General features: G+C 48.1%; 5 non-coding genes across 5 annotated transcripts; 3 read left to right on the forward strand and 2 right to left on the reverse strand.

Annotated features, from left to right (window-relative positions):
- Nucleotides 1–9,888: 9,888 nt before the first annotated feature.
- Nucleotides 9,889–9,960, forward strand: trnae-uuc (transfer RNA glutamic acid (anticodon UUC)). The gene has a single exon. It is a non-coding gene; the product is annotated as a tRNA-Glu (tRNA).
- A 2,609-nt stretch (nt 9,961–12,569) lies between these two features.
- trnas-gcu (transfer RNA serine (anticodon GCU)) lies at nt 12,570–12,651 on the reverse strand. Its single transcript has one exon. It is a non-coding gene; the product is annotated as a tRNA-Ser (tRNA).
- Nucleotides 12,652–21,288: 8,637 nt separating this feature from the next.
- trnas-gcu (transfer RNA serine (anticodon GCU)) lies at nt 21,289–21,370 on the reverse strand. Its single transcript has one exon. It is a non-coding gene; the product is annotated as a tRNA-Ser (tRNA).
- A 1,626-nt stretch (nt 21,371–22,996) lies between these two features.
- On the forward strand, nt 22,997–23,069 carry trnar-acg (transfer RNA arginine (anticodon ACG)). Its single transcript has one exon. It is a non-coding gene; the product is annotated as a tRNA-Arg (tRNA).
- Nucleotides 23,070–25,761: 2,692 nt separating this feature from the next.
- trnar-ccu (transfer RNA arginine (anticodon CCU)) lies at nt 25,762–25,834 on the forward strand. Its single transcript has one exon. It is a non-coding gene; the product is annotated as a tRNA-Arg (tRNA).
- Nucleotides 25,835–26,948: the final 1,114 nt, after the last annotated feature.

Below are 26,948 nucleotides of genomic sequence, written 5' to 3' on the forward strand. Positions count from 1 at the left end.
CCACCCCATAGAGACAGTGTAGGGGAAGAGTCATCTTCCGACCTGTCATCATCTCAAAAGGTGGGACCCCCGTAGAGCAATGGGGCGTAGCTCGGATGGCCATCAGAACCAGGGGCAGCTTAATGTCTCAGTCCCTACTGCTGTTCGAGATAAACTTTTTGAGCATACTAACCACCGTTCGGTTTGCCCTTTCTGCCTGGCCCGAGGATTGAGGGTGGTAGGAGATATGCAACTGGGTCTTGACCCCAAGCATATTCCACAGGGTTGCCATTACTGTAGCTGTGAAATGGGTTCCCCGATCCGAGTCCACGGTCAGGGGGAATCCCCATCGACTGAACACATGGTTCACCAACAGCACTGCAGTTGTCTCTGCCGTGTCGTTGGGTGCTGGGAGGCACTCAATCCATTTTGTGAATGCACACGTAACAGTGAGGAAATATTTGTTCCCTCTGGATGACCTCACCACCCAATCCATTTGAAGATTGGACCAGGTGAATGTCATGCCCTTTTTCTGGAGTGGTGCACGGTGCAAGGGCCGTGATGGTTGGAACTGGCTACACGTCAGACACCCCTTTACATACGCGGCGATGTCTTGGCCCATGTGAGGCCAGAATGCCACCTGCTGGATAGTGTCGTATGTAGCCTTGATTCCCCGGTGACCCCCACAGGGTTCGTCATGAGCGTGTTGGATCATGACCCCCCGATGACAGTGGGGAACTACCCACTTTGGGACACCTTGTGCAACTGGTACACAAACCAACAACCCCTTTATAATTTTTAGGTTGTCTTTCACCTCTGCCAGCTCCTTCAGCTCCAGAGACTGGCTCAGCACCTGCTCCGAAAGAGGTTGACGCACTGGGTCAGCGATATGCTGATACATTTGCCCAATTGCTGGGTCCTGTTTCTGCATTTCCGCAAGATCGGTGTTAAAACCCTGTGACCCAAGCACTACAGATTGAGGGTCAGCTCCGACATCCTGTCTAGCCCTGCTTCGGGTGACCGTCTTGACCTTCTGGGGGTAGCCATTCCTGCTGGAGCTGCCAGGGTTCACCCTCTAAGGCGCCAGATTTGGCCAACCGGTCGGCCTCATCATTCCCGTCTTTGTCGGGTCCCTAAACCTGGAAGTGTCCCTTCACCTTCCTCCAGTAAACCATCATTCCAGCCTCGGTTGTGAGCTTGTCACTGGCCAGGAACAACTCTTTGTTCTTTACTTCCTTGCCCCGGGCATTTTTCATGCCGTTACCCTTCCAATACGGAACGTGAGACACGAAGCTATGTCGGGCGTAGTTCGAGTCACTGCAGATGACAAACTGTTTAAGGCCATGTGTCAGGGCCTGCTGGAGGGTGATCAGCACCCCAGCTACTTCCGCATACTGACTAGTCTTTGGTCCTAGCTTATAGCGGGTCGGCCCACAGGGAGTATTGTCTTGCCAGACTACTCCTACCCCTGCTAGCACCTGCTGTTCGTGGCGAAAAGAGCAACCGTCAACATAGGCCATGGGTAAGCCCTGGCCCACGTTCTCATCGTAGTACCAATGATTGTTCGGTAGCTCAGCAGCGGGAATTGTTTCTGGAGCTTCCATGTCAGTGTCACAGCCATGACACACTTGGCCCAAAGCCAGGCCCTGTCCCAGGTACATTTTCTTGCTCTGTGCATAACGTACCTCTCATATCTCCTAGCCTTGTAGGGCCATCATTCATGCCACAATCCTGCTATTTGACACCCTGCCCGCTTTCAGTCTCTGGCTATGCAGGAATGTCACAGGTTGGTGGCAAGTTTCGATGATGATCTTTTGTCCCCCAACATAACTACGGAAGTGTTCTACCGACCAGACCGTAGACAACAGGGCCTTCTCGCAGTCCAAGAACTTTTGCTCCACTGGGCTCAGGGCTCGACTGGCATATGCCACAACCCTTCGCTCTTGGTTATATTCCTGACTCAGAGCAGCCCCAAGGCAGTGCTCTGAGAACCCTGCTTCAAGGTAGAAGACCTTATTTTTGTCAGGGTAGGCCAAGCTCGGCGCACTACCGAGTCTGCGCTTCAGCTCCATCACAGCCTGTTCTGGGGAAGGCCCCCACTCAAAGGGCACGTCTTTCTGCAACAGCTTGTGGAGGGGCCTTGCTATTTCAGCGTAATCCTCAATGAACTGCCGGGAATAATTACATACTCCCAGAAAGCTGCGCAGTTCAGACAGGTTAGTGGGCGACTTCATATTCTGGATAGCTTGGACTCTGCTGGACTGTGGCTGTATGCCTTGGGCTCCAACCAACAGTCCCACGTACTCCACTTGGGTCCTACACCACTGTCCCTTAGCCAGGGACAGTTTGGCCCCTGCACAGGAGAGCTGGGTCAACACATGCCTGATCTCGGCCATGTGTTCTTCCCAGGTCTGACTCCGCATCAGAATATCGTCCACATAGACCAGGTTGCCCCTGGCGGCTGCATCACTCATGGCTTTGTGCAGAAATATGTTGAACTCCGCTGGGGAGTTGGAATACCCAAAGGGGCATCGATTCCAGGTGAACTGCCTGTTTCCAAAGGAAAAGGCCAGTTTGTACTGGTCTGTTGGTTCTACCTTAAGGGTCCAGAACCCATTGGCCACATCCACTGTGGTGAAATATTTCGCTGTTGTCACCTTGGCTAACTCCTGATCTAGGTAGATCATTGGCCATCGTGACAAAGGAACCTGTTTATTCAGCTGCCGGTAGTCAATGGTCAGACGCCATTTACCACTGGGTGTCAGCACCGGCCACAGTGGGGAGTTATAAGTGGAGTTACACTCCCTTATGATCTGACGCTCTAGTAGAGCATCCAACGTCTGCTTTTTGGACTCGTATGCCGTGAGGGGAATGCGATACTGCCTGACATAGGTTGGGCGGGCGCCAGGGGCCGTGGGAATGCGCACTGTGTTCAAATCCGTCACCCCGCAGTCATAGGCGTCCCGTGCAAACACTTCCCGGAAATCCTGGAAATTCTGACGCAGCTGCTGACGCTGGCTTTCCGTTTCCAGGGCATCTGCCTTACCAACCTGTTCCTGTACCTGCTCTAGGAACCCCGCTTTTGACGGCATGGCGGTATCCTGGGTCGCACTCTCAGCTGAGTGGTCCATCGGAACACCTGCGTGTACTGTGTACACAACCATCTCATCCTTATCGCTAAGGTCCACCCTGCACACCTCCTGGTTGCAGAATCCCTCTATTGGCATAATTGTAATCATCCGCCGGGGGTAGGTGTAGTACACCTGCTCGGTTCCCCCCTCCCTGGCCAAGGGACCAGGGAGCTGCCCCAGTACTGGGATGGCCAGTTCGAAATCATAGAAACCATTGTCAATTACCAGTCCCATGTCAGTGCGAGCAGGGATTTTGACATCTTGTTTTGCTATGTTCTGCACCAACAGGCAGGTGGCTCGGCCATTCCGTTCCAGTTTGGGGGTACAACAGACTGCTAGGTTCAGTCTGATAAACTGAGCTGATGGTTGGAAGAAAACCATCTCAGCGTCCATTCTCTGTCCCTTCTTTAGGACAAGGCGTACCGGAAACCCTGCTGTTGAAGCAGGAACGATCAGGTCCGATTCGTTTACTACCTGGCAGGCCTGAGGAATCGTCTGACCTGACCGAATGTTCTCGGGGTCGCCGCTTAGAGAGTGGGCATCTGGGTCCACCCGTGTCCAAAGCACACTGTTTACTGTGTCCAGCTGGGCGCCCAGTCGAACCAATAGGTCTGCACCAATACAGACCGAATGGGTCAGCTGAGGTGCTACCTGGAAGTAGTGAGCAAACTTCCTTTTTCCGATGGAGATGGAAGCTAAACAGCTTCCTTTGCTCCAAATGGACCTATGAGGTGGGGGTGCCCACCACAGAACCTGTGACTGCGTCACCAGGGTCACCTGACAGCTTCGCGACAGGTCCTCGAACAGACCTTCACTGATTATGGACTTCTCAGAGCTGAGGCTAAGAATTACATCATCAACCTGCACTTCTGCCACCTGGACCCCCTCCCACCACCATGGGGTGGTAGTCCTGGTCCCCCTGAGGTACCAGGGTGCACAGAAAGGACTCCCATTCATTACCAGACAGGGAGATCCACTCTTCTTCAGGGATGAAAAGGGGGTGTGCTTTACCTGGCGGGTCAAGCAGCTGCTCGGAGCACTGCTCCTGTAGTTGGGAGACCGTGGGAGTGCTGGCCTGGGCAGGACTTCCCTGTAGTTTTGGAAAGCAAGAAGAGACATTTATTCTCGACCAGAGGAACCAGGAGGAGCCTCCAACTCAGCTATAGTGTTCAGTGGACACTGTGTGATCACAGCATAACCACTGAATCCCCCTTTTTGCTGTGCAACAGGCTTAGGGTTTTTGACCTGAGCCCACAATTTTCCACGCTGGCAGTCCACCAGAGGCTCCAGCCTGTCAAGCAGGTCTTGGCCAATGAGTAGTGGCTCTGTTTTAAACCTAGAGATGTAAACAGGATGCACCACATTCATTGGCCCGAACCTAAGTGCCAGCCCCACTCGGTGTGTGATCCTGGCATGATCCTGGGTATAGCTGGAAATATCTATCTTACACGGTTCTACCTTAAGTCTGATGCCTTTTCCTTTCGCTACTCGTTTGAGCTCGCTGAGTAGATCGGCTGACATCAAACTAATTTCAGCCCCAGTGTCAATCAGTGCTTCTCTATCTAAGACGTTTTCAAGAGAAACCTTGATATAAATACGCCTCGCTTTGCTTTTCTGGTTGAGATTCCCTAAGAATTGTTGGAAGCCTGCCTTTTCTTTGACTTCAGGGGCGGGGTCAGCGCCCAACTCAGAGTCACAGTCTTCTTCCAGGCAGGAACCCTCCCACCCAATCAGATAGACTGAGGGAGGGGCTTGGGACGGATCCCCGCCTCCTCCAGTGAGAAGGGGCGTGGTCCCCCTAAACTCATTCACACTTCCGGCATTCGGTGCGGAAGGTTTACCCTGTCCTGATCTCTCAGGCAGGGCTTGTTCAAGCCTGGCCAGGCGGGCTGCAGTCGACTCCCTTCGTCCAGTCTTATGATAGGCTCTGCCTGAGCCCTTGCCTTCCCCGTAGCGCTCACGGCGGCTCTGACGCTTAGTGCGGTCCTGCCTGCCTATTTTGCGCCGGGGCTTAGCGAGCTCAGGAACCTCAGCTGCCTCGAGCTGAGGCGAGTCGTCAACCCTGCTGGCTTTAGTGGCGAACACGGCCGTTTTAGCAGGTTTTCGCTCTGAGGAAGCAGAGACTTCAGCTCCCCAGGCTTTTTGAGCCAACCTTCTAATGTCAGCCATTTTCATCACTTTTGCATCAGTGTGCATCACAATCATTTTCCTGACTGAGGGATGCAGATTAGCAATGAATAAACCTTTGAAATTCACGTTCTCTTCGCAACCCTCTTCATTCCACCCTGCAAAATAAGTGCGCCTAAGCCTCTGATAATAGTCGCGAGGGGCTTCAGCTTTTTCGTGCTTAATATGGTGCACAGCGGCCACGGCAGCTATGGGATCGATAAAAGCCGAAAATTCTCCGATCATTGCCTGACACAGCTCCTCAAAGCTATTACAGACCTCCGGTCCTTGTCTAGACATCCACTCGTGGACCGCTCGGCTGGTAGTTTTCCTTACTAACATAGCCTTTTCCTGTTCGGACGCTTCGGGCATAAACTGCAAAGTATATCTCAGCTCATCAATGTAGGTCTCCACATTATTCCCTGACACTGACGGGTCAAACCTTTCTACATCTTTGGCCAACTGCCTCAGGGAGTGGAGGTTAATTTTTACGGTTTCTCCGCGGGCAGGGAGACGGCCGTGATCAGGAGCAGGGGGTCTATGCCTGAATTGACTCGCCCTTGCGTTTCGCGCAGGACTCGGCGATCTCCCCCATGCCGATCCGACCACAGACCCTGGCCGGGAGAAACCTCCTCCCGGCGCGCTGGTTGAGCGCTCCGGGCTGCTAGGTGGGCTGGCATGCAAGTGGGATCTAGTCTATTTTGCTTCCAGTACGGCAGCATCTGACTCCTTTTGCCTTTCCTGGCTGAGCTCATTTAAACTCTCAATTTCTTTTTCTTTTTCTTTCAAGCTCGCTTCCAGGTCTCTCCTAGCTACCTCAGCCGCAGTTTCTCTAGCAGACAAGTCATCTAATTTACCTAAAACTTCCCTGAGTCAGTCTTCACTTTCCTCATTTTTCACTCTCTTTTCTCTGATTATATCCAACAACTCAACTCGCTCCGCCTTATATCTTTCTAGCGTTCCTTGAAGCTTTTGAAACTTTGTCAGCTCGGACAAAGACAGTTCCAGCTGTTTAGCTAGATTTAAGGTGAAACTCGATAGGACCAGAACTGCGTTCACAGACCCTCCTATGTTAAGCTGGTTCGCTACCTTAGCTACTAAATCTACTTGCAGCTTCTCAATATCATCAAAGTTCAACTTTTCGATACCACTCCAGTAACCAGGATTGTCGTCGCTAGAAATAGTACTTATAAGCGACTCCACTTCAGACATTTTAGCAGCCATTGTCATTACGTCAGAGAAACTTTAAGAGTATTACTTTTTTTTTTCTTTTTCCAAAATACAGTATGGAATCTAGACACCCGAGCAGATGGATTTCCAATCAGCACACGTTACACTAAACGCTAGAAAACAGGGGGATTTCTTTACGCAGTTATCAGCACACCCGGTATTCGCGTATAGAAGACGCGGTGCTGTGCTGAACTTGAACTCACAGCAACATCAGTTATTCTGTGCGACTGATTCTCATTTCATTCTAAACTCGCCCACCCAGGGACGCCATTAAATGTAATGGTTTGATGGGTTTACTGAGACAATTATTAATTGTAGCAGTAATCACAAGGTTGTTCGTTGGGGCTTTTAGAAAATGAATCGTCAGAACAACTAACAACGCACACACAGGGGTTCAATACACTAGATACATTTATTAATATAAATTGTGCACCAAACATATACTAGTCTGCCTGGATACGAGTGGCAGACCTTACTGTGAGGGTTATCAATATACAAGGTATATAATCCCAAAGAGATGCAAACACAAAGAGATACACAACAGAGAATATATGTCAATATATATCGTTCGGTTACCAAATCGCTAATCAGTGTTATTACCCACTGTTACTCTAACCTCGGAAGTAAATACATTACTCATGAATTAAATTGATAACAACTTGTGTTGAGGTACAATTGAATTCTCGAGACGCAATGTAGAACATGGGGTATACTTATCCACTGTGTATGGATTTGGAATTTCCCGGCAGGAACACCAAATCAGCTGACAGGCTCTGTTGCAGCCTCTGTTCCAGCGGTTGTCCAATGGGCGTTGTCCCGGCGTCCTCTGGCTACCGGCCAACCAGTCAAGGTGCAGCTCGGAGTAGGACGGGCGGAGGAATCTGACTGCGGCGCGCAGGGCAGTCGTTGCTCCGAGGGGATCTACCAGCAGTCCGGCTGGCTGGTAGAAAGTCTCTATGCACAGAGTGTGACCGCGAGTCCTCACAAGTCACTCTTGTGCCTGGGAAGAAGCTGGTTCGTTCCCGGTCCAGCACTGCTTCTGAATAAGCTATTCAGGTTGTCGACGAGGGTCCAACTGTAGGGTCCAACTGTCCAACACAAACACAATCTGTGGCGTTTAGCGTGACATAGTCTTGCAGGCATCGTGCTGTCTCACTGCAATACTATACCGCTGGAGGAAACAGTCCATCTGGCCATGAAACTCATTTGAACGTCTAGCTACAGCAACTAACAATATCATGATTTATTCAGGATGTGTGGAATCAGCACGTCCCGGAGACAGCTTCCGAAATCGTGAGCATTCTCTGGTGGTGTCCTGCAGGGTGCCTGTGGGCGTGCATTGGTGATATGGTGGTGAGCATAGTTGCCTTCCAAGCAGTTGACCCAGGTTCGATTCCCGGCCAACGCAGTGGCGATTGGCTTCAAATGCTGTCATGAGCCTTGGATTGTGACTAGCAAAGCGAAGCCTTTTGAAAGAGCTAAAGCACTGCAAAACGGAATTGAAGGAGAATCTTACAGGGGATTCTGAGCGGTGTCTGCATACACGCAGTCCGATACGGGTGCTGAAAGCTTGAGCTACTCTCAATGTCATGCTGCCTTTCCCCGGAGTAAATCTGTTACATTGAAAGAATGCTTCTGGCAGGTTCAAAAAGGGACCCTTGTTAATTGGAGAAATCAATGATTTCAAATGAATTCTGTATGCGTTAAAAGACAGCTATACACAGAAAACATGCAGGACACTGCTCATGATGTCTCAGTGCGTTTTTCCAAGCCATCTGACAAAGCCCGCCCACTGAAAACTGCAGCACATCGTGTAAAGACGTTCAACTTTGTAACTACTGCACGCACAGGAAGCAGAATAAATTCCTCTTTTCAAACTGTCAAAGGTTTGCTTTGGGAACGCCGCAGGACATCGCACAATCTCTTTTGAAGAGGGACAAACGATTTCTTATGGGGCGCAGTAAGTACTGTTACTGTCACTGCTCGATACCGACGCTGGCCTACTATATCATGTTCAGCCACCGCTAGAAAATGTACGGCTCTAGCACCGGAGCAAACAACAGGAGGGCCAACATCGAACAGGCACACGTGTCAGACATGGAGAGCGATGAGAAAGGGATTCAAACCAATGCCTGCTGAGCACAATGGATTAGCAGTCCGTCGCCTTAACCACTCGGCCACCAGAGTGAAAAACCAGAGTGCGTGGCTGCCCAGCTGCAGGAGCCCAGGCGGCCTTCAAAGCCTCTGCCCTGCCGGTCGTGGTTGGCAATGCACCTGGCCTTACAAACGAGTAGCTTATCGAGCGGAAGCCTGGGGCGGCGGAGAGCTGTGATCGTGCAGACCTTGAGGTGTCACCTCTTTGTCTGCTTTCCCGCCCCCCCTCCGCCCAAGCTCTGCTCCAAAGTAGCTCGGCAACCCCTCACACCTGCACGTGTCACAACCTAAGGTGTGGTCATGAGACACCCATGTGGTGTTGTTCTGTTCTTGCTAATTGTTTCCTGCCCGTCGCAGGCAGGAGTCCATGCAAGGAAGATGCGCTGGACAGATCTCAGAGGGCGCACCTGGGTGGCTTTCCTTCTGAGTGACGTTCCTGCAACACTCTCCCGCTACTCTTGGTGCGCTCATGCCGCAACACAGGAAGGCTGGAGCAGGTGGCTGTGGGCTCTGTGCACCGACGAAATAGCTCAGTTGGGAGAGCGTTAGACTGAAGATCTAAAGGTTCCTGGTTGGATCCTGGGTTTCGGTATTTTGTTTCATCGCGCCCTTTGTTCCTCTCTCCAGAGCCCCCTGCCTAAAGTGACGCGTCCCTTTCTCAGCCCGAAACGCAAGCGAGACACCAGCAGCAGTCTCTGCAGGTTTTCGTAGTGTAGTGGCTATCACGTTCGCCTAACACGCGAAAGGTCCCCGGTTGGAGACCGGGCGGAAACAGCCTCTTTTTGCACGCTCCTGTACTTCACAGAGGTCTTGAGCGACCGGTCATTTGTTCCCAATGTATTTCCGGTGCCTTCATGCACTCTTGTACCAAACGCACGTTCCTTCTGTACGCGGAGCCGATCATTTGCAATTGGGCTGTGCCGACAGACCAGGACGAGCTCTGTCGGCTCAAAAGCAGCGCAGGACCTGCAAGAACAACAGAAAGATTAGCATCCAGCGGGAGCCTCTTTGTGATCCCAAGATCTCATCAAGAATCATCTCCAGCAACAGGGCTGGGCGCATTGTTCCATTCTCCGACCACTCTCGGTGTAAACAAGTCCCTCCTGGCATTTCAACTGAGCCCCAGTATACATCGACCCTTTGACACTCTGAGTGACAACTCTCTTGCATGTTTTCTAATATTTCTGTGGTTTGCTTGCCTGATGCCCGAAACAGTAGGGTTGTGTGCTCCCATATGGTCTAGCGGTTAGGATTCCTGGCTTTCACCCAGGCGGCCCGGGTTCGACTCCCGGTATGAGAACGTGTCAATTTTGCCTCCTGCTTTCCAAAAGATCAGCACCGTGTACGAAGGAGCCGCATTAAAACTACTCGAACGTGCAAAACGTGCGAGAAGAGGGGGCGCTTGTTTCCAGCCGAAACTTCTTGCGTCACTCTGGTAGACAGGGCTGAACTTCGGCAATAGGATTTATACTCTCCAAGATATTTGCACCTTCTGAAGAGGCGATTTTCTCCACTTCAGTAGCCCGATTTCGTCGATTGCGTGGAGAGGGCTGTAGAATGTGGCGCCGTCTTTCCTGCTCCGTCCATGACAGGCGTGCTGGTCTCTGGAGAGTTTGTGTTTTCTCCTTAGAGAAAACACAAACGACCAACTCGGAATGACTTGCCTTTGACGCTTTTCAAAGCGTTCTTTGTGCACGACGACTGCGCCGCCTAGCAGATACAAATGGGTTGTACAACTTTGAACTAGCAAATGGAAGAGGGGCTAAGCCCCCTCTCTTTTAGCCCAGGTTCGATCTGTCTCCCAGAATCACCAGGGCGCACACACACACACCCGTGCCGTTGAAGTGCTCTGCTTCATTTCTAAGGGCAACTCAACATTCACTCCTACCCCGAGTGCAGAAAAGACAGTGTCTGCAGCAACAGCGGCTCAGGTCTCTGCACAGGAGCTATGCTGCCCCCATCTCCTCTGCTCTGCGGCTCCTGCGGAGTGGAGTCCTGCCTGGAGCTGTGTTTGCAGGCGGCGGCTCCCCGCGCCCTGTCTGTGAGTCGTGAAATTAATTAATAATGTTAATAAATTTATAAAGTTAATTTATAAATTTATAAAGTTAATAAAGTTATAAATTAGAAATTAATAACGACATAATTATATTCATGTACCGCAACACAAGAATAGTACACACTGTACATTGTCTGTCGATAATGTTTCTGTAGTGCTTTTTCAGTACTCAGCATGTGACTGTGCTGGTGGCGCTGTGGGTTAGGTTCCTGACTTCTATGTCACATGGTCTATGATTGAATCCCATGGAACTATGAGTTTATTTTTTAACAAACATTTCTTTGAAAAAATGAAACGTTTCCCTTGGTCAGAGATTAAATAAAACCTCACTTTTTTTGAGGTTTTACTGTGCAGAGTGAGGTTTTACCTCACTTTTTTTGAGCAGAAGGTTTACTGTGACCTGAGAAGGGCCGGCATCCAATCACGGTGGTACACACACACGCTCTCACTCATATGAGCTACACGGCTACCAAGATGATCTCGGGTGCGCCGAGCTGGTACGGAACATATTGAACTGATCGACGGCGAATTGTCTCTCAGACAGGCTTTTCACCTCTAAGCTCCCTGACTGACAGTGATCAGCTAGGTAGTGAAACAGTCAGCTGCTTCTAAGCCTTAAACAGCTGTATCTCGGCGCTTCCATGGAGAGATGATTTGAAAGCCGAACATCGCCCATTTGGAACACCTTACTATCACTAGTTTAAGAGACTCTTAAGGTCTTACAGAGGTGCCTGTCTAATAGCATGCACTTTGCAAGCTATAGGTGTTTAGGCTGAGGCAGAATGCCTGTTAACAAAATGTTTTTCTAAAGGTGTGTCCAAGTGGCTGCAAAAGGACAACACTCCTGGGGCGCCATGGCTCAGCTCCTGCACTTGATTATAATGCTGTTACGTGTCAAAGCAGTAATTTACGTCATCCTACCACTGCAACACGGGGAAAAGAGAGAAATGAGCACACGCTACGAATCGTCTCAATCACTCCCTAGAGTCGTAAGGCGCATTGAAGGGTGCACCCCCATCATTAATCGTTGCGCCTCTGTGAAAGGAAAGCTCTTGGGCAGTCTTTGAAACAGCTCGGATGAAACACTTGATTGCTTCCATGTGCATCTGGAGCCCACTTCTTATTTTCACTTCACGCCGCCCAAAGCAATTCTAAAACAGGAGATTCGCGTTTGGGAATGCGCCCTGCCCTACAAATAAAACAGGTCTACGGGTCTGAAACCTGCTCCACGGAAAACAGCTCTGTTGCGCTTTTGATCAAAGGGAGATTCGCTGTTCTTACTTTTTGATGACATAACACCCAAAGGGGCTTCTTTGGAGCTGGATTCCAACCAGCAACCTTAAGTTTCTTGGCGGTATCCTTTACAGTCCTCTGTTCGGTCGACAAGGGACAGAAGGGGGCAGCTTTCCTCACACATACAGTGCAATGTACTGTAGTGTTCCCCTTCATTGAATTCGCAGTTCTGCATCAGACCTCTAACTCGTTTCTTTAGCTTGGATTTAAGCCACGAAGCAGGCTTCTACTGTATAAACGTCTAGAGGAATCACAAACTATTTGAGAGGCCACCATCCCAGGGGGAACTGACAAAGTCTATCCCTAAACACCTAGTGCAGTCTCTCAAGAGACTGTCAAAAATCGCTTTCTCCGTTTGCGTTGCGAGTAAGTGAAAACGCGGTCTCAACCCAGAGCCACTTGGCAGCAGCGGCACGTAAATACCGTTACTGTTACTGCTCGATACCGACGTTAGCCTACTATACCATGTTCAGCCACCGCTAGAAAATGTACGGCTCTAGAACCTGAGCAAACGACAGGAGGGCCAACGCTGAACGGGCACACGTGTCAGACATGGAGCACGACGAGGATGGGATTCGAACCCATGCGTGCAGAGTACAATGGATTAGCAGTCCATCGCCTTAACCACTCGGCCACCTCGTCGACGACACTGGGCTGTCCGGACATGGGTTGGCGCACTCCAGATGATCTTTTTCTTTTTTTTCCCTCCTACTCGAGGGTCATTTTCCTGTTCCACATGCGATTTCAACATTTTCCTTGGGAGATGTCAAGCCAGCAAGCCACTGCTGTGGTTCAGTGGCCAGTGTGGAGTTCAGTGGCCCTGTTGTACACAGAAAGCACATTGAGCTCCTTGGACATGAAAAGTTCCAGATAAAAGCCATTTGTCACCCTTTCTCTTGGTGTTGATGTTGCTATTGTATGTAAAGGTGGCAACTTGCTCAGCGAGCAGGCGGAGCACACACCGAATGCAGATGTGTCTGAGTGGTGTGTCCAAGTGGCTGCAAAAGGACAGCTCTCCCGGGACGCCGTGGCTTAGTTGCTTAAGGCGCCTGTCCTAGTAAACAGGAGACCCTGGCTCCGAATCCCAGCGGTGCCTTTTTTGTTCTGTCTTCTCGAACAGAACTGGTCATTATGGACAACTGCCTACGGCTAGACTTAATTAAATGCAAGCATTCATTTCCTGTCTTGAACGACTTGTTTTTCTTAAAATGGATGCAACTTGCAAAACATGAAATACAAACCTTGCTAATCAGCGCTCGCGGCTGGCAAAAAAAAAAAAGAAGTCAGCAATGTTTTTTTCTTTAACCTTAACCCTGCTAATGGAGAAGAGTTAAACGACTGAGTCTATGCAGCTTAAACGGTCCACACGTCAGGTTCTTAGCTGAAAGGGTGGTAAATCACGCTCACCCCAGTCCTTAATCTTTTAAAGAGGATACAAAATTGAACCTAGTCGCCACATCACATACATCCTGTTCAACGATAAAAAGGTAATGTCTATCCTCGCTAAAGAGTAAATCTCACGTTGAGGGCATATTTTTTTCCACTTTACCATGAGTCCGGCTCGGCTGCACAGAGGCGAGAGCAGAGCAATGAGGTCACGGGGACAGGGGAGTCACACGCTGGCGGTTTGAACACGCGGAAGATCACTGAGGGATCCACAGTATGTGGACCCTCCGTGCGCCATCAGTCCGCACTCCGGACTCTGAATCCTGCCATCCGAGTTAAGATCTCGGCGGAACCTGAGGCGCAGTTCCTTCTTAAAACGTAATCTGGTGAGCATTTCTAGAATCGTACTTGTATAGATGCAGCCTTTAATGTGTTGCTAGGTTAAAATTGATGACTTCTTGAACTTCAGTAGGCAACTGCCCTCTTGGTTTCGGATTTAATTTCTTTATTACAGGGGCGCTTTTATGAAGACAGAGTCATGTTCAGGTACTTTGCTTGATGGAGGAAGCTCATTTCGGACTCTGTGATCTGCTCACCTGGAAAGGTCTGCTGTACTACTACAAGAGAGAAGTAGAGTCTGGAAGAAGGGACAATTTTATGATGCTTTGGAAGATAATGTTTTTTTTTCTTATACTGAAAATGAAAGGTAGTTGTTTCTATATGGACTCAGTCTTTGGAATTTGTATATATATATTTCAGTGATCCCTCAGCCATTCCTTCTGTATTGTAATTCAATTTCTCTTTTAAAATTCCTTCCCCACTTCTAGGACCTGCAATTGCTGAACTGAACAATGGCTTCTATTGGAAAGTCTGTGACTGAGACCAAGTAAGTGTTCACTTTTTTATGAAACCATTATTTATTTTGGAGCAATGAGCAATTCTTATATAAATGCAATAAAATCATTATGCTCAAACTATGAGAGAGAAAATTAAGGATAATTTAAGAAATCAGTCTTAGCTTGTTTCTATACACAGATGGTATTATTTATTTTCAAAGGAAACCCGCGAGGATTCCCCTGGTGTGCAAGATGTGCCTGAATACTCTTGATCAGCTTCCTGCTCACTTGAAGAGGGCGTGTACGCCACGGCAGAAGAGATCAGGATGGCCTCTCAACAGGCGAGGGAGGACATGATGAATCACCTGAAGAACGGGGTCATCGTGGATTACCACAGAATAGAGATCGTGTCTGGTGAGGCAAACAGGATAGTGGTTGTAAGACTGCTAGAGTCCTTGGGCCTTTTTGTACATGGGAAGCCTGAAGACACATTGGCAAGGTGAGATATTTTTAATCTGTAAGGCTTCTGTAGTTTCTTTTTGAAATCATTGTTACAACATATTATGTAAAAGCATGTTGAAAAGAATCTACCTGCATTCCAGCGGCCCTGAGCAAGAGGCCGCTGTCCAGGAGGAAGAGATGCCAGAGGCTGCTCTAGAAACTGAAATAGAAGCGGATAAGGAAGGGGAAGATGTGAGCTCTGAAGAACTCTATCAGCAGTAAGACTTTTTATTTTTCAGATGTATCTATTTTTTACTAAATTTCTAATTTGTCTTATAGGTATAAAATGTTTAAACCGGTATTTTATATCCTTACAGGCCCTGAGTAGTTAAAAAGTATCAGCAGGCCGGAAAAGAGTGGCCCAAGCTGGACTCTATAGAAAGCACTCCCTGGATGCTCCTCTCCTGATTGGATTCAAACAGTACCTTACCAAGGATCTGGGAGTGGCAAATTATTCTCAGGAGGTATTTATTTTTTAAAGGCATTTAAAATTAAGCAATGGTATCTTCATTGTAAATGTTTTTATTTCTTAGCTTAAAATTCACCCATGTGAAATGATGTCAGCCATAAACATCATGACTCTATATTTCCTACCTGAATCTATTCTACTTAAATTATTACATTATACTCAATTTGAGTTCATTTTAAAAAGTAAAAGGTAATGAAAGGAATGCATTTTCATAAGAAAGATAATACCGATATGCATTTGATAATCTTCCTTATATCATGTAGTGCGTTGTTTGGACACTTTGTGGGCTTCAAATACAAAGAAAATCATGTTCTATGGTACAAGATAAATACCAAACTTAAGCTTTTATTTTAATTAGATTTGTTTATAAAGCATAAGCAATCATTTATTACATCGCTTCTTGAATTAAATCTTTTGACAAGAGGTAAGACTTCTGTTACATTTAAACCCATGTTTAGCTGTGTTTTTTAGATTTAACTGAACCAATTTCTGTGTGTGATAATGTCCTTGAATTCTGACAACATCACACTAAATTACATGATATAAAACAGCTAATGTTTCTAGAGATAAAGTTTCTGAGATGCTTCTAATTACTTTTTATTACCAGGGACAGTTTAATTCACCTTGTACAGTACTGTTAGACCAAGATGCTTTTTTTAAAAGTTATTTAACATTTTATAGAACTTTGTCTACTATGGCAACATGATGAGCTTGGTGAAACTTGGAAAAATACTGCTTGGCCACTTATCTTAATATAAAGATAGGATAAAGGTTTATCTTTTGCACCTACCTGACCCCCAGGGAAGGCCAATGCTTTCTAAGTTGATGGTTCCCTACAGTAGACTGTACTTTAATTTCAAAGGTAATGTATATTGACCCAAATCAGTTTTGGAATCCAATCTACTGACGAGATGGAGCACATCCTTTTTTCAGGATTTTAGCATCATACGTTTGGTATATTTAGTCCCTAATGCTGAAAGAAATGATCATAGAACATTTGGACACTTTGTGGGCTTGAAATACAAAGCAAATCATGTTCTATGGTACAAGATAAATACAAAACTTAAGCTTTTATTTTAATTAGATTTGTTTATGAAGCATAAGCAATCATTTATTACATTAATATATGTGAAAATAACATTTTAGCATCATACGTTTAGTATATTTAGTCCCTAATGCTGAAAGAAATGATCATAGAACATGACATCTAACCTTACCTGCGGTGTTTTTAATCCCTATTGCTCAATGCACGGTGAAAGCATTGCATACATGTGTCTGACAATGAGGAATGGACCCCTGAGACAGTCATTTGCCTGTTACACAAATGATCGTATTTTACTAAAGATTCTTTTTGGGATTCAGATGTGCATTCGGACAGCAATCCCTTTCAAGAAATGATACGCTCTGGATGAGGTCAAAGGTGCTGGAACACTGTATTTAGGATGTGTTTGCAGTGATTGTGTGTCTCCTGCTTCAACGCAGTGATATATAGATGTGCTCCTGTAATTTATTGGTACAAGCCCAGGGCAGTAAGCAGTCTGAGGATTTATTTCCAGACGGCATAGAGCAGTGAAGCAGTGAAGTAGTGCAACACACTGGATCATTATATTATTAGAATCTTTTCTACTTAAATTATTACATTATACACAATTTGAGTTCATTTTAAAAAGTAAAAGGTAATGAAAGGAATGCATTTTCATAAGAAAGATAATACCGATATGCATGTGATAATCTTCCTTATATCATGTAGTGCGTCAGTTGGACACTTTGTGGGCTTGAAATACAAAGCAAATCATGTTCTATGGTACAAGATAAATACAAAACGTAAGCTTTTATTTTAATTAGATTTGTTTATAAAGCATAAGCAATCATTTATTACATTAATATATGTGAAAATGACATTTTAGCATCATAATATTACATAAAGGTCTCTAGCTTCAACACAGTGATATATATATATATGCTCAGTGATTTATTGGTACATGCCCAAGTCAATAATCAGAATGAGGATTTATTTCCAGTCGGGCTACAGGTAGTGTTGTGAAATACTTCAACACACTGGATCGCAGATTTAGACCCCCTGCACTCTTACTCCTTAAAAACCAAAGAAATGAAGATATGTAGCAATCACATTGTAACAGGGGTGACAGTGACTTAATGCTTATACTAGTGGACTTTTGGTACCTTTAGGGTACGGTGTTCCCTGAAGGGCTCTCAAACCCCGCATTTCAGATGCCTAGCTGTATCGCTGATGTGTTGCACCTCAGAATCACTTTTAAACCTTACCTCTGGTATCTTTAATCCCTATTGCTCAACGCATGGTGAAAGTATTGCATAATTGTGTCTGAAAATGAGCAATGGGCACCTGAGAGACTCATTTGCCTATTTCACAAATGATCATATTTGACTAGAGATTCTGTTTGGGATTCAGTTGTGCATTCTGACAGCAATCCCTTTCAAAAAACGATACATTCTGGATGAGGTCAAAGGTGCAGGAACACTGTATTTAGGATGTGTTTGCACTTATTCTGTGTCTCTAGCTTCAACACAGTGATATATATATATATGCTCAGTGATTTTTTGGTACATGCCCAGGGCAATAATCATTATGAGGATTTATTTCCAGATGTGCTAGGGGTAGTGTTGTGAAATACTTCAACACACTGGATCGCAGGTTTAGACCCCCTGCACTCTTACTCCTTAAAAACCTGAAGCGTCTGGCGTCTCGCCGACGTCGAACACCCCCCTCAGGCTGTACTCGTACTCGGCTAACTGCTGTGGAACCCTGCGTGAGCAGCCGCTGCGCCACGGTGACGGCTGGCGACCCACGGACGCCCCACTATCGGCCGGCTCCAGCCCCGGCTGGTCCTCTAGAGCCTCCCCACACGGCTCCTCCTCCCGAGCCCGGTAGGGGGCCAGGCGGTCTCGGTGCAGGACCACCACTCTCCCCCGTGTTCGCAACCTGACACGGTAGCAGACCTCGCCCACCACCCAGAGTACCTCAGCGGGCCCCTCCCACGACGGCGCCAGCTTAGGGCTGAGGCATTTGCGGCGGCGCAGGTTGTACACCCAAACCGAGTCCCCGGGCTGGAAGGCAGGCCCCCTGCAGCGCAGGTCGTAGTGCCGCTTCTGCCGGACCAGCCAGCGGTGCCGACCAGTCTCCGGGCGGCGGGCCGAAGACCAGGTCCACCGGGGTTCACATTTCCCGGCCCAGCATGAGTGAGGCCGGGGTGCACCTGGTGGATTCCTGGACCGCGGTCCTATACGCCCAGAGCGCAAGGGGGAGGTGGCGGTCCCAGTCCCGTTGGTGCCGGGACACCAGGGTGGCCAGCTGGGTGGTGAGCGTACGATTAAACCGCTCCACCAACCCGTTGCTCTAGGGATGCAGCGGTGTGGTCCGCGTCTTAGTGATCCCCAGGCGCTGGCACACTCTGGCGAAGACCTGGGACTTGAAGTTACGCCCCTGGTCACTATGTAACTCCTCCGGCACCCCCAGCCTGGCAAACATCCCCTCCAGCAGTGCATCGGCCACCGTGGGGGCACTCTGGTCCGGGAGGGCGTAGGCCTCCGGCCACTTCATAAAATAATCCATGGCCACCAAGACGTAGAGGTTCCCGGCCTCGGTGCGCGGAAACGGGCCCAAAACGTCCACCCCCACCCGCTCCATAGGAGCCCCCACCTGGTGTTGTTGGAGGGGGGCCCGAGAGCGCTCGGGGGGACCCTTCTGCGCCACGCACACTGCACACGTTCGGCAGTACCGCTCCACGTCCCGGTGGCAAAGACCCCAATAAAAATGGCCTCGGAGGCGCTGCAGGGTTTTTTTACCGCCAAAGTGCCCCACGCCCGGCTGGCCATGCACTGCTCGGAGCACCGCCCCGCGGAGCGACCAAGGCACCATCAGCCGCCACCGTACCTCGCCACTGGAGGGTACCCGCCACCCCTGGCGCAGCACCCCGTCCTTTACCTCCAAGGCCTCCCACAGGGCGCAGAGAGCCTTGACGGACTTTGGGTTTGGGGCGAGCTTCTCTCACGTAGGCCGCACTCCGGCTACCACTCCCAGCATGCCCAGCGGTACTACGAGCGCCTAGGGGCGCTTCCTCCTCACCACCAGGCGAGGGCGTTACAATACATAGAATATGCATGTAAAACGAACAGATCTTATCGAGAGGGTTATCAGAATACAAAAGGTATATATTCAGTCAGTTACAAAGTGTTACACATATCAAGAGGACATACGTTCAGTATATCATTCATTTAGACCATTTCATAAATGAACCTGGTTATAACTTCTACATTAGATACTGAAAACAAGTACATAACTCTTAGGAATTAAATTGATATCAACAGATTGGGATAACAATTGAATTCTCGAGCAGTAATGCAGTGAAGTTGAATACTCATCCAATCTCTGGGGATTCAGATCTCCTGCGGGCACAAAGAAACAGTTGCAGGCTTGTTGCTGTCCAATCCGCGCTCTCTGTCTAGGTGCCAGGCTGTGCTGTGCGGGTTGCGACGGTGCCCTGCTGATGCTCACTGACCGGCTAGTTAGTGTTGGCTTTAACTAGCAAAGTTTGTGCACAGGAGAAAAGATGACTGTGGGTCCCAGCAAGTCAAGAAGAAGACCGGTTCGTTCCTGATGAAGAGCTAGTTCTGAATAGTGATTCAACTGTCCACAGTTCCGACCTGTTCACGAGGCCTGCTGCTGGTGCTAACCTCGGGTGGATCCTCTGGTTACTCTCTGGCAACCTCCGCTCTAGACTCTTAGAACAAAGGAAAGTTCTGGCACTCGGACACACTGGCCGTTCCGTGGTTGTCCGGGCTGAGTCTCAGGATGGTCAGGAGGCGCGCTGTGAGAATGTCCTGCCCTTGGGAGCCTTCTGCTCCTGGGCTGTCCTGCCCTGGAATTCTCCTTTGAATTCCCTTTAGAAAACTCCACAGAAATCTCTACTGAATTCCCACTGAATCTCTCAGGCTCTCTGTGTTGCCTGTTTTTACCTGGAGGAACTTCAGCTCGTTGATTGGCTGAAAGTTCCATGGGCATCAGAGTCCCACGTGGGTTACTCGGCCCTACCAGTCCCTGATTGGTTGATCAAGGTGAGATATGAGTCACTTACTCCTGACACTTAGGAATGCAGTCCAGATGTCCATCTGGCACTCCCTAGACAGATAGGCGCCAATGGATGACCATTGATCATGATAGCCAGGCTTAGCTAAGTGCATCCCCCTTTGGTAGCTGTCCCTTATCAAGGGAAACCTTAAATCAGCCTGCATGGATAGTTTCTCTGTGGCTGCACCACAGAGACGAACAGAGAGATGAGGCCTAATTTGTGAAAGCTCAGAAACACTTAATTCTTTCTTATTAATAAGCCTCACCGCTACACCGCCCAAAGCACTTTGAGATTCGCGTTTGGGAATGCGCCCTGCCCTACAAATAAAACAGGTCTACGGGTCTGAAACCTGCTCCACGGAAAACAGCTCTGTTGCACTTTTGATCAAAGGGAGATTCGCTGTTCTTACTTTTTGATGACATAACACCCAAAGGGGCTTCTTTGGAGCTGGATTCCAACCAGCATCCTTAAGTTTCTTGGCGGTATCCTTTACAGTCCTCTGTTCGGTCGACAAGGGACTGAAGGGGGCAGCTTTCCTCACACATACAGTGCAATGTACTGTAGTGTTCCCCTTCATTGAATTCGCAGTTCTGCATCAGACATCTAACTCGTTTCCTTAGCTTGGATTTAAGCCACGAAGCAGGCTTCTACTGTATAAACGTCTAGAGGAATCACAAACTATTTGAGAGGCCACCATCCCAGGGGGAACTGACAGTCTATCCCTAAACACCTAGCGCAGTCTCTCGAGAGACTGTCAAAAATCGCTTTCTCCGTTTGCGTTGCAAGTAAGTGAAAACGCGGTCTCAAGCCAGAGCCAATTGGCAGCAGCGGCACGTAAATACCGTTACTGTTACTGCTCGATACCGACGTTAGCCTACTATACCATGTTCAGCCACTGCTAGAAAATGCACCGCTCTAGAACCGGAGCAAACGACAGGAGGGCCAACGCCAAACGGGCACACGTGTCAGACATGGAGCGCGACGAGGATGGGATTCGAACCCATGCGTGCAGAGCACAACGGATTAGCAGTCCATCGCCTTAACCACTCGGCCACCTCGTCGAGGGATCTTGGCTGTCCGGACATGGGTTGGCGCGCTCCAGATGATCTTTTTCTTTTTTTTCCCTCGTACTCGAGGGTCATTTTCCTGTTCCATGTGCGATTTCAACATTTTCCTTGGGAGATGTCAAGCCAGCAAGCCACTGCTGTGGTTCAGTGGCCAGTGTGGAGTTCAGTGGCCCTGTTGTACACAGAAAGCACATTGCGCTCCTTGGACATGAAAAGTTCCAGATAAAAGCCATTTGTCACCCTTTCTCTTGGTGTTGATGTTGCTATTGTATGTAAAGGTGGCAACTTGCTCGGCGAGCAGGCGGAGCACACACCGAATGCAGATGTGTCTGAGTGGTGTGTCCAAGTGGCTGCAAAAGGACAGCTCTCCTGGGGCGCTGTGGCTTAGTTGCTTAAGGCGCCTGTCTAGTAAACAGGAGACCCTGCATCCGAATCCCAGCGGTGCCTTTTTTTGTTCTGTCTTCTCGAACAGAACTGGTCATTATGGACAACTGCCTACGTCTAGCCTTAATTAAATGCAAGCATTCATTTCCTGTCTTGAACGACTTGTTTTTCTTAAAATGGATGGAACTTGCAAAACATGAAATACAAACCTTGCTAATCAGCGCTCGCGGCTGGCAAAAAAAAAAAGAAGTCAGCAATGTTTTTTTCTTTACCCTTAACCCTGCTAATGGAGAAGAGTTAAACGACCGAGTCTATGCAGCTTAAACGGTGCTCATGTCAGGTTCTTAGCTGAAAGGGTGGTAAATCACGCTCACCCCAGTCCTTAATCTTTTAAAGAGGATACAAAATTGAACCTAGTCGCCACATCACATACATCCTGTTCAACGATAAAAAGGTGACATCTATCCTCGATCCAGAGTAAACCCCACGTTGAGGGCATATTGTTTTCCACTTTACCATGAGTCGGGCTCAGCTGCACAGAGGCGAGAGCAGAGCAATGAGGTCACGGGGACAGGGGAGTCACACGCTGGCGGTTTAAACACGCGGAAGAAAACTGAGGGATCCACAGTATGTGGACCCTCCGTGCGCCATCAGTCCGCACTCCGGACTCTGAATCCTGCCATCCAAGTTAAGATCTCGGCGGAACCTGAGGCACAGTTCCTTCTTAAAACGTAATCTGGTGAGCATTTCTAGAATCGTACTTGTATAGATGCAGCCTTTAATGTGTTGCTAGGTTAAAATTGATGACTTCTTGAACTTCAGTAGGCAACTGCCCTCTTGATTTCGGATTTAATTTCTTTATTACAGGGGCGCTTTTATGAAGACAGAGTCATGTTCAGGTACTTTGCTTGATGGAGGAAGCATATTTCGGACTCTGTGATCTGCTCACCTGGAAAGGTCTGCTGTACTACTACAAGAGAGAAGTAGAGTCTGGAAGAATGGACAATTTTATGATGCTTTGGAAGATAATGTTTTTTTTTTTCTTTGAAATCGAAATAAATCAGAATATCAGTGCAAAAGACAAACTCTTGGTTTGGTTTAAAGAGATATGGTTTTAAAACAGACAAAATGTAGAAAACAGGTGTTTCTCACTTTTGGAAAAGAATGGACCGGGGGTAATATTTTACTAGTTGCAGTGCTGATCTCATTGGGTTACAGTCCTGCAGTGTCACACCAGGGCCAGTGGCGCAATGGATAACGCGTCTGACTACGGATCAGGAGATTGCAGGTTCGACTCCTGCCTGGCTCGGGTCGTTTTTAAACGCATCGGGCTACTCCCAATGTAGTCTGTGCTACTTCCTGCATTGTAATCGTACCCAGTAAGAGATTTCCTTCATGTAAATGAACTGCACCTGACAGCTTTAGAAAAACACCTGGGCTCAGTACGGTGCTGAGAGCTCAGCGTTGCTGTTCTAATTAGCACGCACTGCATCGGCTATGAGCCGGAACCTTTCAATTATTCCGATCAGTAAGTCAACACGTAGTCCATATGAACGGTAGAAATATTCACTTGTCTGTCTCTTGTTTGTATAGAACTGAATGTCCCTGACAATGTACTGTTAGTTTTAATTGAAGAACGGCATTGGTGTTCAAATATACCAGACAAGTTAATGTAACTGCTCATGCGACACTCAGTTGTAATTAGTCAAGAAATAATGTCGAACAACAGCTGCGGGTTTGATTCTGAACGTATCAGATTGCAGCGCCTTTTACTTCCATTGACAAATGATAGAGATTCGAAGAGAGATCCTTCAGACCAGCAAGCAAACCCACGGCTATTTCGGTTTTCTATCTAGGCAACGTTGGTGTCTGCAATAGCATACATGAAAGCGTGATGCATTTTCTGTGGCTACATTTGTTGCACGTCATGCACAGTAAGAGTGTTTCTAACACCAAATAAAAAGTCAACAATTAGCGATCACGCCTTCTCCTCAGTTAACCCACTGAAACCCTTGCTGTTAACAGTTCTTTACTGCGTGCTTTAAGAGCACCTACACATCGTGTCGGTTCTTACAGCTTTATTCATTAGGTTTTCAAAGGCATAAGTAGAGCACCAGAGGTGCGAACGCAAAATGTGTGGTTATCTGAAGAATTGCTTTCCATGGCAGCGGGGCCAAGCGATTTAGCGTTTTTATAGTACCAGGAAAGGAGAAGCGGCACTTCACTTCTGCCGCGCAGGCACAAGGCGACGTGCGGCAGACGCCGGAGTCGGCAGGTTTCGAACCTGCGCGGGGAAGCCCCAACGCATTTCGAGCCCATCGCCTTAACCACTCGAGCACGACAAATGCGAGCTCCCCGCCGCCGCATTCCTCCTATAATCAAACACGGACTGCGAGGTGGCTGCGGAAACCTTTTTAAAGTTGCTCTCCGTTAAAAAAAATACCTTTCACAAGATTCGTGCCGGCAGACAGACACGCCTCAGAGGGTTTAAGGCTGGCTTCACGTTCAAATGATAAAGTCCCCCAGTCCGGATGTCAAAATGCAACTTTGGCAGACAGAAAAAACATCAACAAACCAAAAATGTGGACAAGGATTTTACAAGCTGCACCACACTGCACTTTCAAAAGCATTTACATTCGTGTTAGACGCAGGAATTGCCTTTGATTTGCGCGCTTACGAACGCCATGGAAAACGAAACAAAACTAAAGCCCTCAGCTCCTGCACTTGATTATAATCCCGTTACGTGTCGAAGCAGGAATTTACGTCATCTTACCACTGCAACACGGGGAATAGAGATGTAACGCAACGGGGGCTCAGGCGGGCGCCCTTGCCGCATCTGGTCGGCCCCATCCCGACTGGAGGCTCAAACCCGGGACTTCCGCGTCTCTCTGCAGCGACCTAGCCCCGTGAGCTAAAGAGAGATCTCTCCACAGCCCAGTAGCTGTGGTCCTGCTATCACAGGGAAGGGCGGTGACGTCACCCGCTCTTGTACGCCGGCTCTTACACAGTGCCTGTCGGCCGTAAGCGTTACAGAGGGAAATGAGCACAAGCTACGAATTGTCTCTAATCAGTCCCTACAGTTGTAAGACGCCTGGAAGCGTGCACCCCCATCATTAATCTTTGCGCATCTGTGCAAGGTAAACTCTGGAGCAGTCTCTGAAACGGCTCAAAGGAAACACGTGATTGATTCCATGAGCATCTGGGGTTCATTTCTTATTTACATTTAATTCAAGGGAAAGGCTTGGGTCAGTTTCAGACGGCCTCCAACAGCGAGATTCAAGCGCCCCACCTTCAGCCCAATCTGCGCCGCCAGAACGCCAACGGCTCCTCTGGTCTTTGGGGTGCGGTTGTGACCCCTTAACCTAAAGTGTTGGTGGCAGACAAATGGAGACTAACAGGTGATGTCCTAGGACATGACTACATTGTGACACTCGGTGGGGATGGTGACCATTGCTTGGAAAAGAGTGCGAGGCCCCTTTAGAAAAACATTTTGTTAACAGGCATTCTGCCTCAGCCTAAACACCTATAGCTTGCAAAGCGCATGCTATTAGACAGGCACCTCTGCAAGACCTTAAGAGTCTCTTAAACTAGTGATAGTAAGGTGTTCCCAATGGGCGATGTTTGGCTTTCAAATCATCTCTCTGTGGAAGCGCCGAGATGCAGCTGTTTAAGGCTTAGAAGCAGCTGACTGTTTCACTACCTAGCTGATTACTGTCAGTCAGGGAGCTCAGAGGTGAAAAGCCTGTCTGAGAGACAATTCGCCGTCGATCAGTTCAATATGTTCCGTACCAGCTCGGCGCACCTGAGATCATCTTGGTAGCCGTGTAGCTCAGATGAGTGAGAGCGTGTGTGTGTGTACCACCGTGATTGGATGCCGGTCCTTCTCAGGTCACAGTAAACCTTCTGCTGCCTAACTTTCCTAATTTTGGGGATCCCTTTGAAAAAGCAAAGGAAAAAAAAAAAACTGGCTCTTCATCAGCGTGATCGACCCAACCCAGTGTGCCCCAGTGGCCTAATGGATAAGGCACTGGCCTCCTAAGCCAGGGATTGTGGGTTCGAGTCCCATCTGGGGTGCTCCTGTCCCTTTTTGAGCGTACAAATGTCCTTTTGATTTGCAAAGCTGCAACCCCACCTTACTCAGTGAGCGTCTCTGCTTTTCTCTCACATACAGTTGGGAGAAAAACTTTTGTAAACAGCCCTTCGGAATGATATGGATTTCTGCATGAATGGCTCCTAACATGTGATCTTATCTTTATCTAAGTCATAATAATAAAGAGAGTCTGATTTAACAAACAACACACGCCCAACATTTGACATTGCTGTTTCTTTATTGACCAAATGGTTTAAACAATCAAGGTCATTGATGGAAAAAGTACGTGAACCCTTATATTAAGGAGCTAGTGGAACCTCCTTTATGACAAAAACCTCAACCCCCACTTTCTGTAGCGGCTGGTCAGACCTGAGCAGCGGTTAGGAGGTATTTTGGCCTATTCCTCTATGCAAAACTGTTTCAGTTCATGTATATTTTTGGGATGTCTTGCACTGAACGGCCTGCTTCAGATCACGCCACAGCACTTCAATGGGATTGGGGTCAGGACTCTTACTCGGCCATCCCAAAATACGGAATTTCTATTGTTTCAGCCACTCTGTTGTTGATGTACTCCTTTGTTTTTGTCATGCTGCATGACCCAGCGTCTTTCGAGTTTTAGATCACAGGCAGACACCCTGACATTCTGCTGTAGAATTTCCTGATACATCTTGGAATTCATCGGTCCCTCGATGATTGCAAGCCGTACAGCCTCCGCTATGCTTCCCAGGTGGGATGAGGTTTTGGAGTTGGTATGCAGTGTTTTGTTATCTCCAAACATAACGTTGTGCACATTTACCAACATGTTCAACTTTTGTCACTGTCCACAGAACATTGTTCCAGGAGTTGCTGTGGAACATCCATGTGGTCTTTAGCAAACTTGAGAGGGGCAGTGGTGGTTTTTTTGGGGGGGAGAGCAGTGGTTTCCTCCATGGTGACCTCGCATGATCACCACTCCTGTTCAGATTTCTTCTTATGGTGGACTCATAAACACAGACGTAAGACAAAGTCAACCACCTGTTCGCTAGATCCCATCCCCACTCAGCTAGTCAAAGATTCCCTCGAAGGACTGGCAGGACCTATAATTAGTATGATGAATGC

Source organism: Lepisosteus platostomus, unplaced genomic scaffold (assembly GCF_059453375.1).
Source record: "Lepisosteus platostomus isolate fLepPlt1 unplaced genomic scaffold, fLepPlt1.hap1 Scaffold_30_H1, whole genome shotgun sequence".
Lineage (NCBI taxonomy): Eukaryota > Metazoa > Chordata > Actinopteri > Semionotiformes > Lepisosteidae > Lepisosteus > Lepisosteus platostomus.